General features: G+C 45.4%; 1 protein-coding gene across 37 annotated transcripts in view; it reads right to left on the bottom strand.

Moving 5' to 3' along the window:
* LOC147353366 (uncharacterized) overlaps positions 1 to 21,391 on the bottom strand; it is a 478,153-nt gene that overhangs the window by 381,340 nt on the left and 75,422 nt on the right. For 4 of the 37 annotated variants that reach the window (XR_015145060.1, XR_015145064.1, XR_015145050.1 and 1 more), the window contains one exon: positions 13,230 to 13,404. The exons of the other annotated variants lie outside the window; for them this stretch is intronic. The gene's annotated coding sequence lies outside the window, so the exon portion shown is untranslated. The remainder of the gene's footprint in view (positions 1 to 13,229; positions 13,405 to 21,391) is intronic. 37 annotated transcript variants of the gene reach the window in all.

The raw sequence follows: 21,391 nt of genomic DNA on the forward strand, positions 1-21,391 counted from the left end.
GGATCTATCCATCACATACAAAGAGGGCAATTTTACATTAACATGCCAGATTGTAAAATTAGATAATAGGATGGTTTACATTTAACTCCCCAGCGAGGCAGCAAGTTCTGAGAGAAGAAGGTGAGAACAGGGTACTGGCTGGTTTTGTCCACCGCACCTGCCACACATCTGGCAAAGAACAAGTACTCAACAGATACGTCTGAATGACTCCAAGGACCAAGGGGAGTGTCTTTGGGCATCTACGTAGATAGGGTTGGTGGTCTCAGACCTTGGCTTGTCCCCTCCCTTCTAGACATGCAGTTGGAGAAAGGGGCGGGGGGTCCTCATAAGAAGGACCTGACCAGCAATGGCCAAGTAAACTCCAGAAGGAGAACTTCACTCTCCTCAGCACCATCTTCTTCTCAAAACGGATTCTGCGTAGGGTTATTGTTAATTTAGTATCACAGGAGAGAATGTGGTGAGTTTTTCTTTGCCACTTAGCCTATCCTCTCTCTGATTCCAGCCCTGTAAAGTTTCCTTGGCCATTTTTCCTCCAGTTTCTTAGATGAAAGCACTTTGGAAATGATCTAATAATAGACCATGGGCTTTAAATAGCTCCCTGTGCCCCGCAGTTCACCTGAAGGCTCAGCATAGACCACATGGAGTTAGAGGTGGCTCTGCACTCAACCAAGGGGCTCCTCTTTCTCTATTTTATACACTGGGATGCCACAGAGAAATTTTTGTAAAAGCTTTTTGTGAGTAGAAAGAAAAAAATTTTTGTAGAAACCACAATTATGTTATTTGTACCACCCTTTATAAGTACAGATCAGAAAATGGCTCTAGGAGCTTCAGTGACCTGCTCAAGATCACAGACCTAGTAGAGGACAGAACCTGGACTCACATCCAGGACATGGGACTTTATAAGCCATGGAGTGATGGTGTGAGCCAATTTTATCTGTTCTCCAGGCACAGATGAATGAGGTGAAACCTTTGCATGGAGAGAAAACAGCACACCATTTTAATACTGATTTCTTCTAGGTGGCATGGTTAGGAGTAAATTTATTGACTTCTTTGTGATTCTCTGTAACTTCTACAATGTTCATGCATCAATTGTTGTTGCTCAGTCATGTATCACTCTTTGTGAACCCATGGGCTGCATCATGCCATGCTTCCCTGTCCTTCACTATCTCCCAGAGCTTGCCCAAACTCATATGTATTGAGTCAATGATGCCATCCAACCACCTCATCTTCTGCTGCCCCCTTCTCCTCCTGCCCTCAATTTTTCCTAGCATCAGGATCTTTTCCAATGAGTCAGCTGTTTGCATCAGGTGGCCAAAGTACTGGAGCTTCAACTTCAACATCAGTCTTGCCAAAGAATATTCAGGGTTGATTTCCTTTAGGACTGACTGGTTTGATCTCCTTACAGTCCAAGGGACTCTCAAAAGTCTTATCCAGCACCACAGTTCAAAAGCCTCAATTCTTCAGCACTCAGCCTTCTTTATAGTCCAACTCTCATATCCATATGTTAATAATTTTACTATATTTAGTGAAAACATAGGAAAGAAAACAGGACTTCCCAGGCGGCGTTAGTGGTAAAGAACCTGCCTGCCAATGCAGGACACGTAACAGACTCAAGTTCGATTCCTGGGTTGGCAATATTCCCTAGAGGAGGAAATGACAACCCACTCCAGTATTCTTGCCTGAAAAATTCCATGGACAGAGCTGCCTGGCGGGCTATAGTCCACAGGGTTGCAAAGAGTCAGACACAACTGAAGCGACTTAGCGCTACTTAGAAAGAAAGTAAAGTATGACTATGAAGTAAGTCAAGAGAATAATGGGAAAGCAGAGGAAGGTGTCCTGTTCACCCTGAGGTGACTGATTCTTTGGAATAGGCTATAAGCCTTGATGATAAAACCAGGTGTTTTTCAAGCAAGGTATATCCAGGGCAGTGTTATGATACTGGGTCACACTTACTCCAGCAGCTTCTGAGACAGGCCAACCTGCTTTGCCAGCTACCACTTGTGTGAGCCTCCAGTCTCTTAACCACTCTGAGCCTTGATTTAGCTCTTGTAAAATGGAGAAAATAAACCCACCTATATTGTCTCAGACTCGACTGTAAGTGGTAGAAGCACAACTTAAACTAACTTGGAGTGCAGAGAGAATTCCCTGAGTCACTTAAGTGAGGAGCTAAGGAACCTCGTTATGATCACGGCTCTCTTCCCATCTGTGAACTTCGCCTTCTCCTCCTCAGCTCTTAAGTACACTCTCCCCTTGTAACTGGAAAGGCAGACACCAGCAGCCTTGCCCCTACCCTCCCAGGTTAGCAAGCCTTGTGGAAATAAAATCTCTCAGAGCCCACATGCCATGCCTAAGGATGAATCTGATAGGCCACACTTGAGTCCCATGACCCCACCCCCTCTTGCCCAGAACCAATCACTGTGACCCAGTGATTAAGAGTAGGAGAAGGATCTGGGCCAACAGTATTGGGCCCAGCCAATACCGTAGGCCCAAATCCATATCCAGTAGCCTTCTTCCTGGAGACTCAGCTCTTCTGTGGTGGGTGCTGAACAAGGCAGCCTCCTGACCAAACCAGATGAGGTGAACATTTCCACTGGTCAGAAGGTCCAATTTATGTGTGCTGTTAGAAGCGTTAATTAGCTTGTGCAATGCATTACATATGTTTTGCTAAATAAAATTTTAGTACTTAGCAAGGGTGAGAGAAAAATTCTAAAATCAAGGTGACAAAACAAAAACAAAAGATGTTTCAGTTCAGTTGCTCAGTCATGTCTGACTCTTCGCAACCCCATGGACTGTAACACGCCATGCCTCCCTGTCCATCACCGACTTCCTGAGCTTGTTCAAACTCATGTCCATCAGAGTCGATGATGCCATCCAACTATCTCATCCTCTGTTGTCCCCTTCTCCTGCCTTCAGTCTTTCCCAGCATCAGGGTTTTTTCCAATGGGTTAGTTCTTCACATCAGGTAGCCAAAGTATTGGATCTTCAGCTTCAGCATCAGTCCTTCTAATGAATAATCAGGGTTGATTTCCTTTAGGATTGACTGGTTGGATCTCCTTGCAGTCCAAGGGACTCTCAAGAGTCTTCTCCAACACCACAGTTCAAAAGCATCAAGTCTTTGGCATTCAGCTTTTTTTATGGTCCAACTGTCACATCCATACATAACTACTGGAAAAACCATATCTTTGACTAGATGGAAATATGTCGGCAAAGTAATGTCTCTGCTTTTTAATATGCTGTCTAGGTTGGTCATAGCTTTTCTTCCAAGGAGCAAGTATCTTTTAATTTCATGGCTGCAATCACCATCTGCAGTATTTTGGAGCCCAAGAAAATAAAATCTCTCACTATTTCCATTGTTTCACCCTTTTATTTGCCATGAAGTGATGGGATCAGATGCCATGATCTTAGTTTTCTGAATGTTGAGTTTTAAGCCAGCTTTTTCACTCTCCTCTTTCACTTTCATCAAGAGATTCTTTAGTTCTTCTTCACTTTCTGGCATGAGGGTGGTATCATCTGCATATCTGAGGTTATTGATATTTTTCCTGGCAATCTTGATTCTAGCTTGTGCTTCATCCAGTCCCACATTTCCCATGATGTACACTGCATATAAGTGAAAAAGCAGGTTGACAATATACAGCCTTGACGTACTCCCACTCCTTTCCCAAACTGGAACCAGTCCATTGTTCCATGCCCAGTTCTAACTGTTGCTTCTTGACCTGCATACAGATTTCTCAGGAGGCAGGTAAGGTGGTCTGGTATTTCCATTTCTTTAAGAATTTTCCACATTTTGTTGTGATCCACACAGTCAAAGGCTTTTTAATAAATATGTTTTTATATGCAAGATGTTTAATCAGAAAAAAAAAGGACCATAACATTTGGGAGAAAACTGTCATGGTGCAAGGTTCAGAGAAAACATGCCTGTGTCCCCTTACACAGACAAAGCCCTTTATGGGCACCAAGTCCTCTCCTTTTGCTGTGTAACTACTCTATGAAAACTGGAGGCAATGCTTCAATGAAGGAGATGCTCTTCCCTCAACACAGCTCCAGATAAATTAGATATTGAACAAGACACTGAGATCCTGGCAAGAATACACACACAAAATTGGGCCTGGAGCTATTGGGAGATGATAAATTGTCGGTTTCTCTTTAATAAGATTTTGTCTCATCACCATCTCCTGTAAGGGATTTGATAGCTTTTGTTCTTAACCTGTGAAGATTAAAATCAATTCCCAGCTGAAGCTGGAAGCCCCAAACCATACAACTTCAATATATCAATTAATCAATCCATCAGTTGGTCAATAGATCAGCAAGTCCCTATCAAGCCAAATCTTGCTGGGTGTCTGGGGCAGAGAAAGGCATTAGAAAACATGCTCCTGCATATGTCAGAGGAGGGAAGGCAGGCTTCAGAAAGCATTAACTCCAACTTGTCAGGCAGCAGTAAACCTGTTTCCATTAGAATTACTGTGCCGGAGTCCCCACATTCTTACTTGTCTTATGGAAATGTTTGATTTTGAAGCCTGGATGCATCCACAGACTTTGACATACACCTTTGCCCTGTTCAGATGTCCACACTGGCAACATCACTCCTGATGTATCAGCTGGGTGTATGGATCCTACCTATGCTCCCAGGGCATTTCAGAGGAGGTAGAACTGGGGAAGAAGCCTTGGAATAGAGCTCAAATCACACCTCCAGCATTTACTACTTTAGTAGTTTTCCAAGCTTCAGCCCCTTCTGGCCCTGGTGTCTTTAACTACCAAAGGAGGAATAACAACATGTGACTTGTAGCCCTGCAAGGATTAACCGCGATCCCTAAGGTATGTGCACATGCATGCTCAGCTGTGTTCAATCTTTGTGATTTTATAAACTGTCACCCTCGGGGCTCCTCTGTGCATGGAATTTTCCAGGCAAGAATACTGGAGTGGGTAGCCATTTCCTCCTCCAGGTTATCTTCCTGACCCAGGGATCGAACATGTGTCTCTTGTGTCTCCTGCTTGGCAGGCAGATTCTTTACCACTGCGCCATCCTACAAGGATTAAATGTGATCACCAATGTAGAGTGCCCAAAATAAGGCTTAGTTAAATGGCCATTCATTAACATTACATTACCATTGGTGGTGAGGTTATTTCAAATATTAGGTGGGTTACTTCTGGCTTGGATTTTTTTGTAAGTATTCATAAAAATGTGTACGGGCCTGTTTCGCCCCTGGGCTTTTTCTCCCCTCTCCAAATGGAGTTCCTTGCCCTACAGTAATCCTAATAAATTCTACAGACTCCCACTTACATGACAAATACTCCACTGGCTTCAGCCCAAACAAAAACTAATTGTCCCCTCATTTGTCTGTGAGTGCCTTTGTTTCTTCCAGATGAAACATTTCTTTGTTTTCTTTGTCCCTTGGCGTTTTTTAACAACTGACACTATTTGAGTTGGCCACAAAGATAGGGTTTCTTGAAGCAAGCAAGGAAGAGTGTGTGAAGCAAGTGGCTCTATTTGAAGCCACGGCTCTTAATTTCAGCACAGAAATGGCTGAAGGAGTGTGACAGAGAGGAGCAAATATAAACTTGGAGGTCAGAAGCAGCAGTGTCTTAATTAATCCTGTCTCCCCACCCCTTCCACGTCCTTTGAGCTAAGTGACTCAGTATTTTACTAAACCAGTGCAAAATCAACAATTGTTTTTTCTTCTGAGGATGAATTGGCCTGATTGATAGACATTCTTTCCTCAAATATTCCCTACAATGAGATTAACAAGTTTGAGAGTCATCACTACCCTGGATGACATTGGGGAGATGGGTGAAGGACAGGTAAGTCAGGCATGCTGCAGTCCACGGGGTCGCAAAGAGTCAGACGACTGAGCGACTTGAACAAGGAACAACAACGATCCTTGAAGGGAGGAAATCAGTGGAGGGATTTCATGGGAGGTTCTGGAGAATGCAGCCTAAGACATAAAAGCAGAAGATCCAAGTGTAAGTCCTGGTCCTTCCATCAAGATTTGTGTGACCTGGACTAGGTCTTTCTCTCCATGGTGGCCACCATTTACTCCCCTAAGAATGGGGAGGTTCAGACAAAAGGATCCGTAAGTGTCCTTCCAACTCTAGCACTTTCCATGTCGTAAGATCACAGTGCTGTTCCCTCTCCTCTCAGCTGCCTCACCTACCACACCTGCTACTTCTCACTCATCAACAACAGTAATAACCAGTATTTGTCTAAGGCCAACTCTGGGTCAGAGGTCAAGTCCAACACTGTGTATGCTTCATCTTATTTGATTCTCAACGCAACCCTCTGAAGAAGATGCTATCATTACCCCTCACTGATAGCTGAGCAACGTGAGGCTAAGAAAGGTTGAATGACTTCTTAACTAAGAAACGTTACTGAGATTTGAAACCCTGGCCCCAAACTTCTGTGTGTACATGCATGCTAAGTCCCTTCAGCTGTGTCCAACTCTTTGCAACCCTTTGGATTGTAACCTACCAGGCTCCTCGGTCGATGGGGATTCTCCAGGCAAGGATACTGGAGTGGGTTGCCATGCTCTCCCCCAGGGGATCTTCCTGACCCCAGAGATCAAACCAGCATCTTTTATGTCTCCTGCATGGTAAAGCAGGTTCTTTACCACTAGCACCACCTACCTCTAAACTATCACGACCTGGGCTTCCGAGATCCAGAACTTGCCAAGGTCACTAGTTATCTTCTCATCTCTCTTTGTTCATCAGATCTTTCTTCTCTGCACCAGCCTACATCTGTTGTTTGGGCTTTGACTCAGGTCTCTGATGGGAGGCAACATGGGTAACAGGTAACAGAGGATTCAGAGACCTTGGAGGTGGGCTGAACAGACCTAAGAGTCCTATCTCAGCTAGGTAGGAGCATGTGCTCTCAGATGACCTCTCCACACCTGGCCGTCCTCACCCAGGGCCCTCCTTCCCAGGAGGCTATTGGGAAAGCTAAGTGGGATGCAGCAGATTAAGCTCCAGGCACAACTGCTGACATACCACTGAGCAGGGACCCCATTCTTCCCCTATTTATAGCCCACTTTCCTTTAAGACCCAGCTCTTGAGAGGTGCTTGTCTGTTTCTGGAATTGATCATCCCTCCTTGAATCACTTCAGGATTCAATTTGTATAACCAGATTAATGTGTGAGTGTGCTGGCCTCGGCCCCCTGACCATATGAGCCCCTCAGAGCATATATTCCCTTCCTGCCCACAGCCACTGCCCCCAACCATCTTGGTGCCAGGCAAGGAGCAGTTGTCTGGTTAAGCATGACAGGATCTCCACGTCCAGCCAGCATCACAGAGGACCAATCAGTTGCTTCCCTTCCCCAAGATGGGTTCTTTATTTTTGCTGCTGCCAAAGAACTTGCCAGTTTCTTGGCAGCTCCAGAGACATTTGGGAAGATGGAGAGGTGAGGGGAAAGAGCGTGTGTGCAGGCTGATGTCTAATCATAACAATTCTCCAAGTGTCTCCCCCAGCGACTGATTGGGTAAACAGAGATGGGAATCACATCTCAGCGTGACAGCTTAAAAGGCACGTCAAGAAACAATTAAAAAGATCTAGAGCAACCCAGTCCTGAGAGACTTTGTCAGAATGAGCCCGCTTACCGTCAAGGCCAAGGTGGCGGCGACACAGCCCCAGAGCCCACTCTCAGGACCTTGGATTCTCAAAGGTGGGAACCCTCTGAGACCTGGGACCAGAGGCTAAGTGATCCTGGAGCACTGGGCCCTTGACTGCTTGTCAGCATTTGCAAAATTACCTGCAAGCAGCAGTACAGAACATCAATCTTCACCCGAGCATGTTACCCTCCAAAACTCGTAAGACCCCAGCCGAGAGGAATAATATTTACAGAGCATCACCCAGAGGGTGTGCTGTCTGTCATTCCTTCAGATAAGCAGTTTTCCAGATTATCTTCCCCAGAGGCCTGGAAATCCTGGGGTGTCCCTGAGGCTCCCGAGAAGCCAAGCCTCTGTCTCTCCCACAGTCCAGAGGACCCAGGTCTTCTCTGTTACACGTGGGATGCTGGGGTTGCATATAAGAAACCAATCACCTTTGTAGAAACTGAAGCCAATGCCTTAAAAGAATAAAAGCCATCATGTTAGCCTAGATTTTAGGCTGTGATCAAGCCAGATGGAGAAAGATCTGCAAGCCTGGGTCACGTTCCTTTGCTCTGCCACCCTCAGAATTTCTGGCGCTAAACTGAGTTTCAGTGGAAACTTATCAGCCCTCCTTGGAGGAGCCCATGAAACCTCACCATTTGCAACAACATAGATGGTCCTTGAGGGCCTTATGTTAAGAGAAGGAGGTCAGAGAAAGACATTGTATGACTTCAATCCGATGTGGAATCTGAAAGAAGACAAACAAAACCAAAACAGATTCACAGACACAGAGAACAAACTGGTGGTTGGCAGAGCGAACGAGGTATGGGGGGCGGGTAAAATACGGGAACAGGATTCTGAGGCACAAACTTCCAGCTAGAAAACGAATCAGTCACGGGGATGCAACAGGACACATAAGGGAGACCGTCAAAAACACTGTAACAACTTTGTATGGTGCTGGATAGTAACGGTGGTAATTATTCCATAACGTGCGAAAATATCTGACTGCCTTAAAAAATAATACAAATGCGTCTATATGCAAAACAGAAATAGGCTCACTGACGTAGAAACTAAACATATGGTTATTAAAGGGGAAAGGAGACAGGGCAAGGATAAATTAGGAACATGTGATTAACAGGTGCAAACTACTGCATAGAAAATGGACAAGCAACAGGGATTTACTGTATAACAGAGGGAACTTGTTCAATATCTTGTAATAACCTATAATGGAAAATAATCTGAATATACATATATATATATATATATATATATATATATAACTTTGCTGTACATCTGAAACTAACACAATATTGGAAATCAACCATACATGAATTAAAAAGATAAATGTAAGGACTCCCCGGTGGTCCAGTGGCTAAGAATCTGCACTCCCAATAAAGGGGGCCTGAGTTCAATCCCTAGTCAGGGAACTAGATCCCACCTGCTGCAATGAAGACCATAGATCCAGCACAGCCAAATAAACAAATACTAAATAAATAAATAAATTCAGTGAAAGGAAAAAAATATCCATTCAGGATGCTGTATACCTGAAACCAATATTGTATGTCAGGTAGAGCAAATGAAAACTAAACAATTAATTTAATTAATTAAAAATTTTAAAGAGAATAGCTTATTGAAATTCCTGAAATGTCCCTTCGAAGACTGCTTTCGCTGACTCCTCGAGAGCATTTCCTATAAGAGGGGACGCGGTCTGAGTGTGTCACATGACCATGACGGAGCCTGGCTCTGCCAAGACCGCCGGGAACCTTGTTGCCAGCTCTGGAGCCACACCTGAACCCGAGCTCTTAGAGACTCTAATCTCCACCCCACTCCCTCAGCTATGCATTTTACCGTCTTGGATTGCCTTTAGTTTTGTGAGATAATGCAGAATATGTGTATCTTCCCTGCTTTGGAAAAAGAGGGAGACAGAAAAAAAGAAGAAAAAAAAAAAAAAGAGGGAGACTAGAATCACAGAAATACAAAAAAAGCAGGCCTCCGAGAAAAAGGAAGCAGCCCAGTTTATCTGGTTGGGCTTTCATCACCGCCTCAAACACATTCTGATTCTGACCTCCTGGGAAATGCACTGGTTTCCTGCATTCTCTGTCTACGAATGTGTGCTGGCTCCCAGCGTGCTGGCTATCGGAGGACATCCGGGCTCCCCAGACTGATGGAACTCCAAGGCCTTCTCGATGCTGATCCAGCAGCTCAGCATCTGCCTCCTATACCCCCGTGATGCTGAAGCCCTCCCCAGGCCCCCAGTCCACACAGCACACACGGTTCCCGACCTTGTAATTCCCCCTGTCCTTGGCTTCCCCAAGGAAATTTAAGACCAGGAGGGTACTCCCACTCCTCTGGCTCCCGGTGCAGCCAGCTGCCCCCTCCCACTGTTTCTTCAGCCTGAGCCGCAACTCTGCGGCCACTCCGCACTGAACTCCCAGCTCCTCTCATGGTTAGTCTCTCCACTGCACTCCAGCCTCTCTATGGACAGGGGGGGCCACTCTACAGGAGAGACTTGTAGATGGCAGAGAGGGCCTGGCCTAGAGTCCCGTCCTCAGTTTATGCCACAAAAGACAGGTAGACAGAGCCCTGAAGCATCATTCCACTGTTCACCTTCACAAGTTTTAGAAATGGGGAAGGCCGTTGTCACTCCCAGTTCCCCCCTCCCCCCGCACTCCCTGAGACTTTTCATCTCCAGTCTTAAAATATATCGCAGGTGTGAAGCCCGGCACTTCATTTTGCTGTCATTGGCCCAGTCTCGGGCTTCTGATATTTTTAATCCCTGCCCTGAAGAATCCTTACTATATCTTCTGAGAAGACAGGACATAATCTGGGGTCCCCTGGAAGCTACATTTGCTTCCATTCTGCTAAACTGATGACACAGAGTGAGTCTCTCATGATAGCATGGTGCACCAACAGAGCTCTTCTTCGTCTTTGCACACCCGTGACACACTAGCAGAACCATGCATACCCACACTGAGCCCTGAGTGAATTTGGAGTCAGAAAGACTTGACTTGCAACACTGGTTCATCTATTTACCGAATGTGTGTGTGTGTGTGTCCTTGAGCAGTTTCTCTATCCCATACAAGCCACACTGCTCTGAACAATAGGGAATATCATATTTTATTTACTCTACAAGCTAATGAGACAGGCGTAAGGGAGAGGTCCAGTCTAATATGTCACTTAATCGCTTCATGCCTCAGTTTCCCTACCTGTAGAGTAGGAAAACTATGTATGCATGGCTACTTCACTGGACTACGTTGAGAATTAAATAAGAAAACCCAACACAGAGCTCAGGATGAAGCCTAGCTATGAATGCTTATTTATTGTCTACAGTCAGGTCTCCAAAGGATGAAAACTTTCAGCCTTTGATGTATTTTCCACTGATCAGGGAAAACGTGACCTCTGGTTCTGTTACGTGTTGTATCTGATGGCCATAAGGATATTCCTGGGAAGAACTCTCACTGCCAATTTGAACGGATCCCTTTGATTCTAACCTACACACCAAAGACACACTCATGGTCTGCCAGTGAACCTCTTGAAGTCTCCATACCTCTGAAGCTTTCTCACCAGGAAGCACCCCCTTAACAAGCTCTGTTGTTTGAAACACGTCCCCATCCATCCTCCAGGCCTCCAGCTGAGACTCCAGTGACATCTTCCTGCCCAGAATGCTGGTCCCCACACTCTAGATACCGCATTCAGTCTGCCAACCTGTCATCCCTCCCTCACCTTCTCCTGCGGATGCTGACACTCTCTCTAACACCCCCACACTGGTAGGGGGCTCTAGACTCGGGAGCTGTCCCTCCCAGTCAGCTCCCCTCCAAGGCAACCAACTGCACCCTGCATAGCCACGTCTGGGAAGCGACAAGCATGAGAAGCACTGACTCATTAAGAGCCCTCACTGTGCCAGTGCCCAGACAATGGAGGAATGTACCCATCCCCAGGCCTGCGGAGGCTGCCATTTTTCTTCCTGAACTCTCCCTGCTCCCACGGGATGATATTTAATTCATGATGCTGGGGCTAGCAGCATTGCCAGATATATTTCCTTGATGATTAAACATTAAACACACAAGTATTTCAAAGCATTTGAAATAACTCAGAACTAATGAAGGACTAATTGCTTCACTCTGTGTATTCAAATAGTGATGTTATTTTTTAAAAAATGCATTCTTATGTCAACTGTTGCATCAATTAATCGCAAATTTTCCAACAGTTAGCTGTAGTGTGATTACAGCATATGAAAATAATCTTTTAATTAGCTTTCACTTTGAAACAAATAGACAATTAAACCAAAGAATTAAGTGTGAAAATTCTGTTGGTCTGTTTTTTTTTGGGGGGGAAGCTTGTACCAATAATGACTGTATCATTGGAAATTATTTCCTTGGCTAGTCTAATGGTTGTTACGGTAATTTCATCTTTTCCCATCACATGCCTTCTATTTCTTACGATCCCATACCATTGCTGTTTTCCCCAGAAGCCTAAAATATATAACTAGATAATAATGGGCTTTTTCAAGAATGTCTTTTTGAACAGAGCTATTCAAAGTACCGGCAATTCCTATTTAAAAAAATCACCTACACATCACTGGGGTTTTAAAAGAGGGAAAAAACAAAAAACACCTGTTTGGGCCATTGAGTCATTGTACTTCCACCAGCCTTATGAAGCAGAAGTGAGACTGGGGTGAGAGCAGAGGGGCTAAAGGCATATGATTTAAGGCGTCACGCACTCCCAGGTGCCACACAGCACTGGCAGGACCCACAGAGTTTGTGCCTCCTTAAATTTTGCAACCCAGGTGTCTGGCTTGCCTCCTTCTACTCCCAGCCTCACTATGAAAAGTCACAGGGTACCTACTACGTGCTTAGGGCTAGTTAACAGTTAACAATGAGAAAGGGGCTACAGAATCTATTTGGTCCAAACCCTCTTGTGTGTTACATCTAAGGAGATTAGGGCCCAGAGAAGAGGAAGGAATGTGCTACAGAAAAAAGATGGAGATGCCAAGGTCCCAGTCCCTCTCCATGCAGTCAAAGAAACATTTGGTGGGCATCTTCTCGGGTGCAGCATGTACGGGAGACCACCAGCCTCTAAAAGGCAGGAAGCACACTCTGTAGGGCAGAGCAGGAGAACTGAACCTGAGGAGATGGAGGTTAAAGGTCACTCTTCAAGCTGAGTGACCCTGGGTTGGTGATGTCACCTCTCTGAGCCTGTGGATCATGTCTTTAAGTGAAGAGAATATTTATGTCACTGTGAGCTCTAAGAATAGTAACAGAGTGTTGCACAGTAGCTAACACCAAGTTAAGCATCATAATGACAACAAGGACCATCTCACAGGCAATGCAGTATGTGCCACACACTGTGTTAAATGCTTTGTATTACGTTATTTCAACCACACAGTAGCCCATGGGATAAGCACCAAAAGATTCATTTTACAGGTAAGGAGACAAGGTCAAAGACATGAAATGACTTGTTCAGGTTCACATGGCTGGTAAGTGGCAGAGTCAGGATGGAAAGCAGCTCCATCTATTTCTGATGCTCAACCTCTTAACTGTTCGGTTCAGTTCAGTTCAGTCGCTCAGTCGTGTCCGACTCCTTGCGACCCCATGAATCGCAGCACGCCAGGCCTCCCTGTCCATCACCAACTCCCGGAGTTCACCCAGACTCACGTCCATCGAGTCAGTGATGCCATCCAGCCATCTCATCCTCTGTCGTCCCCTTCTCCTCCTGCCCTCAATCTCTTCCAGCATCAGAATCTTTTCCAATGAGTCAACTCTTCACATGAGGTAGCCATAGTACTGGAGTTTCAGCTTTAGCATCATTCCTTCCAAAGAAATCCCAGGGCTGATAAGATAGAAAAATATAGCTCAAATTTGAGAATATATTCACGATTAGTAGGATTCTTAAAGAAAGCCCTATAGATTTCAAATCCATCATCCCATTCCCTCAGTTTCTATCACAAACTCAATTAGTGATGCCCAGTAACAATATCAGTACTGTAATCTCATCATGCTGGAGATGATGTATAAGATGTGAAAAATCAATTCCCACATGATGGTACAATCCCACTGAGATATTTGGGGACCTTGAGAATAGAACCACAGCATGCAAGAGAATCGCAGAATTTAAGGATTAGGAGGAATCCTGGTTTCTGTGCTACCCAACCTCCTGGGCACCTCTGGCACAGGGTGGTACAGCCAGTGAAAGGGGCCCCATCACTTCATCAGAATAGCTGTTCCCCATGGGGCTCACTTTCTCTGTGCCTTATCTCATCCCTTTTTCTTGTAACCTCGGGAATTTTGACAGATGTGGGGCTAAATCCCCATTTCACCACCAGCGCTAACCTCCAGAAAGCCAATTAACCTCTCAGAACTTCAGTTTCCTCTTCTATATGGTGAAATAACAGCTACCTATTGAAGGGGTGTTGTATTGAATGAGATGACGCATAGAAGCAAAGTAACTGCTCTGTCTGAGCTCTTGATAAATGCTGACCCCTCTCACCACTACTCTGATGATTTCAGAGGAAAGCAGGCAGCACCTGGGGGCCTGAGGCAATGGAGAAATGAGATTAAGGAGGGTCCAGCCGGCCAATCTGCAAGGGACAGAGCAGAGGTGAGGTTGGGTCCACCTTCCCAAAGGGTAGTCAGTAAATAAGCAGTTGTTTATTGAACAGAGTCCCCTGTGGGGACGCCCCAGAGCCAGGGTTTCAGCAGCTCCATTCAGATATCCTTTGGGTTCTGCTAAATTATCACTGGAATATGTTATCACAAATCACTCTGTGACTTGGCAGAATTGAGTGATCCCAAATCATAAATTAAAGGAGCAGGGCATTTGCAATGGCACATTCATTTACACCATCTCACTTCGCTCCTTCAACTGCTAAGACATTCGAAGCTCCTAGGAGGGATTGCTGGCCCCTGCAAAAGGAAGACGCTGAATGACGACGCGTCCTTGTCAGCCCTCCCCTGGAAAGTAGGGGTGAGCTCGTGTTGCCGATGTGTGGGGATGTGCAGAGGATGGAGTGGTGGTGATGGGGGGCAGCTCAGATCTGGGGCTTTCAGAGTCAAAGCGTGGAGAACAAATTATAAGGACCCCAAGATGGTGCTTTCTTTTCTGCATTGAGGGTTGGTGAGTACAGGGATTAAACAGTGAATGAAATTCAGAACTGTCCACGCTGTCCTCCTCCTTCCCCACATCCTAACTCTAGCTATTAAGATAAAATCTCTAACCCTCCTAGACTTGGAGGCAGAAAATACCAGCTCTGCTGGGAATGTAACAGGAACATCTTGAAAAGCCAGCACAGGAATCTGAAAAGGTTCCGCTTTTTTTGTGTGTGTGTGCTTGCCTAGCGGCTTCCCTGGAGAAGGCAATGGCACCCCACTCCAGTACTCTTGCCTGGAAAATCCCATGGACAGAGGGACCTGGTGGGCTGCAGTCCATGGGGTCACTAGGAGTCAGATACGACTGAGCGACTTCACTTTGACTTTTCACTTTCATACACTGGAGAAGGAAATGGCAACTCACTCCAGTGTTCTTGCCTGGAGAATCCCAGGGACGGGGGAGCCTGATGGGCTGCCGTCTATGGGGTCGCACAGAATCGGACACGACTGAAGCGACTTAGCAGCAGTAGCAGCAACAGTGGCTTCCCTGGTGACTCAGTTGGTAAGGAATATGCCTGCAATGCAAGCGACCTGGGTTCAATCTCTGGGTTGGGAAGGTCCAGGAGAAGAGAACGGCTACCCACTCCAGTATTCTGGCCTGAAGAATCCCCATGGACATAGGAGCCTGGCGGCTGCTGTCCATACAACCACAAAGAGTCAGACATGACTGAGCAACTAAACACACAGGGGTAGAGAGGCTTCCTGGTGGCTAAGACGATAAAGAATCTGCCTGCAGTGTGGAAGACCTGGGTTTAATCCCTGGATGGGGAAGATCCCCTGGAGAAGGGCATGGCAACCCACTCTAGTATTCTTGCCTGGAGAATCCCATGAACTGGGGAGCCTGGCAGGGTACTATCTGTGTGCTCACAAAGAGTCGGCCACGACTGAGTGACAGACACTTCACTTTCAGGGGTAGAGAGCACTGGGTACCCAGTGACCTGAATCTCAGACGTTAAAACTATCAGGTTCAAGTTCAGAACTTGACGCTTCTGGATTCCCCACTGCCCCTCCCACCACTCACGCTCTGAGTGAGATATTCCCCCAGCCTCACCTACTGACAGAATGAACCCAGGGTACTGGGCCAGGGAAAAATATATGAGGAAATGAATTTATCTGAGGATCTGTAAAGGATTTACAAGAGAAAGAAAATAACTTTTGAGGTTTGAAGAACGGGTTGGCATTAAATAGCCAAAGGGAGGTTGGAGGGTGGGAGCAAGTGGAACCAGTATCTACAAAAGCTCTGTAGCAGGAAGAGACCTGGCAGATAAGGAGATGGAAGCGAATGTTGTAGGCAAGAATGGAGAATAGCATGGAGACTGGAGGGTGAGCAGGCCAGAGACTGGGGTGGACCAGGTTACACCAGGCCACAGTGAGGATGTCTGTGGGGGTAATAGGTCAAAGTGATCAGATTTGAGCTAAAAATATCAAATCTCCCTGCTCTCTGGGGACTGGACTGTAGGTTTTGTCAGCAATGGAGGGAAGTAGACTGATAGGCGGCTATTTAAATGGTTCCAATGAGAGTGGTGGACTTGGGCTTGGAGCAGGAGAGATGGAGCCAAGATCCAGGAAGTGAAATCAGCAGAATGTGGCAATGGACTGTCTGCAGGGAGTGAGAAAGACTCAAGCATCAGATGGGCCTTAGGTGTTCATCTGAATGCTCACCTGTGTCAGGTTAAGCCAAAGCCTAATAAAACAGTCTTCATGAAATCAGACTTGATGGGAAAGCAGGACTGTGGTAGGCTGCTCATTTGAACAACACTGAAAACTACAGCACGTGGTAGCTCTGCTGCCCTTTCTAGAATTTTCAGTGTCATGAATTGGGATTTGACATCTTCAGATATATTTTCTCTCTAGATCTGTCTAGAATCTTCTCAATGCACAGCTATTCTAACATTATTCTAGAGAGAAAGAACTACTGAATATTCTGTGGAATGAAAATTCAGAAACACTTTCTTTTTTTCTTTAATCTCATCACAAAGCAACATCAGGGTACCTAAGCCAATTCCATCTTTGCCATTAACTTGCTATGTGACCTCAGCCAGTTTTATTTCCATCTCTGTCCTCTCATCTCTATTTTGGGAATGCCAAAACTGAGTGATCCATAAAACAGCTTCCAGTCCGAAAACCCTTCACATATGAGATGCCATCTCTGCACACGTGGAGGAGAACATGCTCGTAACTGTAGGTAATTGAACTTATGTTTCACACTGAGTACTGCATACTTGGCTCCCTACTTTAATTCAGAAAGTTCTTTCAAACAAAATGCAATATAATTTACAGTCAATTTGGAGACAAATTTACTCTAATGAAAAATGTTCCGAGCCACAGTACCGCTTTTGTAAGACTTGCATTTTCCTAATGGGCAGCAAAGCAAAGGGGAACATCCAGATATGTGCCAATCTGCAAGCCCCTGAACACCCACCACTTAAATGTGGCTGTTTCTTCCCAACAAAATTAGCTACACGGTAACCTGCACAGTTGGACTCCTCAAATGATGTTTTGGAGTGGTACTGACTCATATCTCAGGCCTCCCAGCACAGCGCACCTGATAGCCACCTCTGCCACATCCTGCAAAGGAACATCTGGTCGTGCTGTCTCCAAGCTGCTTCCAGGAACATACCCAGAAGAGTGCGTGCACAGAGCCGTAGATTCAAATGCCCCCCACCCTCCACACTCGCTGCCGATACCTCACTTCAGATTAGATCATCATTGTATTTCATGGACCACAGCAACAGCAGGGTAACTGGTCTACCTTACTCCAGCAGTCCCACTCCACTATTCTATGTTCTGTGTCAGCTTCCAGAATGTTCTTTATAACAGTCAAGCACATATGTCTCCCTCCTTTGTTCCAGAATCCCTCTGCTGCTCAGGATGAAGTCCAAGACCACACACAAAGCATGTCAGGTCCTTCAAGAACTGACTCCAGGCCCTCTTTCCAGTCTTACCAACCCAGACTCAGCTTCACGTGTCCTCTCGCCCAGACACACTAGCTGTTTCCCTCTTCTCACACACAACATCCTCCTCCACAGTGGCTTGATTTTCAGTCATGCTATTCCCTTTCTCTGGGCTGTTCTTTGTCTGCTTGGTGTACACCTGCTCATTTGTTCAACAAATGTTTGAGCACCTACTGTATGCTTAGAAATGGCTGTATGTTAGAAATGTTGGCCAAACTCGACCAGAAGAAAAATGAATCAAGATTTAATACTCTGGAAGCAGAATCATTTTGCAGGTCACTTGGGAAGGACTCTCCTAGGATGATGATATTCAAACTTAATGAGCACACAATTCACCTCATGATCTTGCAAAGATGCAGATTTTGATTCATTCAGTCTTCAACAGAACCAGAGAATCTGAAATTCCTAACATGCTGCAAAGCAGTGTCCTTAAAGTCAGTTCAAGGACTTTGAGTACCAAAGGCCTGACCTTTAGATTCAGACATAACCGGATTCAAATCCCAGCTGTGCTGCTTCCTTGTTGGGAGAAGTCGAGCAGGTCAGTTCACTTGTCTGAGCTGCAGTTCTCTGATAGTGATTTGATAACCAACAGATGCTGGCTACTCACTGATGTGTTTTCATGGAACTCTAGGATGAGTGGGAGTGACATGTGGATGCACGATTAGGATACAGTGAGATGTGTGCTCTGATGGGGGTACAGACCCAGGAAAGCTCCAAAGACTTTCTAAAGAAAACCATCCCCGATTTGAACCTTACAAAGAAGATAGGAGAGAGCCAGTCAAAGATATGGGTAATTCAGGTGGAGAGAGTAGCCTCACCAAGGATATTATTCAATTATTCCTGCAGTCTTGCTTCCAAACATTGGCTTCAGGCCCTAGAACTCTGAAAGCCTGTTTCCAAACATGTGCCCATGGACTTTAGGCTGACCCAAGAAAATGTTTACATTGGAAGAGAGCAAATGAGAAAACTGAAGAGGCATTTATTTACTTTAATGGAATTGTCTTTATTCTGAGATCAATATACTTGACATCTTGAGGGTAATGTTAAAATGTCCTTTAATGAAATGATGATGGTATAAGGTAGAAGATATTTTGTTGCTATTGTTTTGCTTTGTTTGTCTTTCTCAGCCAAGTATGAAGCCAGTTATTCTAACATGCTCCAAAAATACTTTTGGACATTTTAAAGGTTTTTAAATCTAAAAGTTTGAGGCCAACTGTTCTACACTGTTTCGAGGTCCTTTTCAGGGCATGCTGGACCAAAGTAAATAGGTTTTATTGAGTGAGTTTTATTCCATATCCTGACACCAATTCACTGGTAATTATTACCTAGAGAATGCATTGAACAATTACTAGGTCCATCCATGTTCGTGAAAATGGCACTATTTCATTCTTTTTAATGACTGAGTAATATTGTATATATGTACCACATCTTCTTTATACATTCCTCTATTGATGGACATTTAGGTTGCTTCCATGTCTTAGCTATTGTAAACAGAGCTGCAATGAACACAGGGGTGCATGTATCCTTTGGATCATTTTTTCACCAGATACACATATATCCAAGCGTAGGACTGCAGAGTCATTGTTGTTATTGTTATTTAGTCACTAAGTCGTGTCCAACTCTTTTGCTACCCCATGGGCTGTAGCCCACCAAGCTCTATGCTATTTCCCAGGAAAGAATACTGGAGTGGGTTGCCATTTCATCCTCTAGGGGATTCCTGACCCAGGAATCGAATCTGCACCTCCTGCATCTCCTACATTGGTAGCAGATTCTTTACCAATGAACCCCCTGGGAAGCCCTTCCAGCTTTACTCTGGAAGTCAATTATCAAGGCTGAAGGAAAGCCAGGCGGTTGGTCCACACTGGGGTTTTAGGATCTGGGAGTGGGGAAGGGATGAGTTTGGAACCTAGAGTACAGGATAGTGTGTCCAAAGCAAGAGGTCGGTGTGAGGCACCAATGCACACCTGTGCAGGCTGCATACTGTGCAACCCCAGGGTGCACCATTTCATGCGACTATGGCAGCACTGCATTAATAGGACCTGGAAATGGGCAGGATTTGGAGCAAATGGTCAGTGATGAAGAACAAAAAAGGCTGATAAATGGAGTTCAGGAGGCAAAGAAAAAAAACTGTTGGGACTGCTATAGTTGATCCCCTGAATGGAGAAAGAGCTGGTAAGCATGTAGATCTTGCTTGAAGTACAATCAGCATTGTACAGATGAGGAAACTGAGACTCAGAGATGGAACTGCTCACTGCCTTGGAAATGAGGGGACCGACGGAAAGAAAAAAGGCTGTTGCTTGGTAAGAGTACCTGGGGAGAGGTGTCCCTTGCAACTCAAGCCCAGGAGTATTTAAAAACCAAGCACGTTGGTATGCGTGGGAGTACAGGACCAGGACAGGATCAGAACTGAGTTGAGAGTCAGGAAGTGGATTCCAGGGGATGCCCCATGAGCAGGAAAGGGGTAGGGTGACAAGATCCCAACCAGATTCCAAAGGATGGGCTGAACTGCCGACCCCACCTACTATCTGAATTTACTTTCCTGTTTCTTAAAGACAGCCACGCTGGTCTTCTAGGAGACAGTGACAAACCCATGCTGCACAGAAGTCCCCCACAAGCCCGTATCTACCCCAGGCTAGTCTTCAGTCAGCAGCCTGATACTGATTGAAATTGGCAGATACCACTGTCCAGGGTGGAGAGATGATCACAGAAAGAAGAGAAAGAATGTCACATGACTGAATTGCAATAGAATAAGTGTGGGATGGTGCATGTGGGCTCACTGGCAGAAACAATCCCATCACATCCTTACATCAACCCTGAGGGGTAAGAATCCTGGTCCACATTCTCAGTGTCAAAGAACTGAAGCTCAGATAAGCAAAATAACTTGTTCAACCTCCTCCAGCAAGGAAGGAGCAGAGCCAGGATTTGAATCCAGTTATGTCTAAACCTAAAGGTCATGCCCTTGCTACTTTAAGTCCTTGGACTGGAGACTTGGGTAGTGCCTCGGATCTTGTTGGAAATTTCAGATTCCCTGGCTCCATCAAAGACCCACTTAATCAGAATCTGCATCTTTGCAAGATCACCAGGTGACCTCATATGCTTGTTTAAGTTTGAATATCATTGTTCCAGGAGAATCCTGCCCAAGCATCCTGCAAAATGATTCTGCTTCCAGAGTATTAAATCTTGATTCATTCTTCCTCTGGTAGAGTTCAGCCAAAATATTCTGCTATTCCTAGCTGAGATTTACTCCAGAGCAAAGACAATATAGGGGTGGAAGCTGTTCCTTCCTCCTCCATTTCTTTGCAAAGAAGAGAGAAAACAGCACAGCCATGTGTGACTTCTCTCATGGTGATGACATAGCCAAGATGAGGCTTGTTTTAAGGTGAAACAACTGCTCTGGGCTGGCCACTGTCTCAGGGCACCATCTGGATGTATGCAGCTTTTTGTCACCTCTCTGTTGGGTGGAAAGGAATTTGGTGTAGCTTGCTGATGCAGATGCTGGGAAAAGGAGAACGGGATGGATACCACTGGATGCCACCTTCTGTCTCCTCAAGCTGTTAGAACAAACCCACTTCTGTCATCCTAGCCTGTGGGCAATTATAGAAAGAAACTATACAAAGAAATATGTCTAAAAGGAATAACCCGTAGGACATTTGAATGAATGTCCCCCTCCCAAAGCCCCCAGTGGAACATATAAGCCCTCCTGGTCACATTTCATCA

This window comes from Bos grunniens, chromosome 18 (assembly GCF_055505025.1).
Source record: "Bos grunniens cultivar Pamir isolate PY7600 chromosome 18, Bosgru_T2T1.0, whole genome shotgun sequence".
Taxonomy (NCBI): Eukaryota; Metazoa; Chordata; class Mammalia; order Artiodactyla; family Bovidae; genus Bos; species Bos grunniens.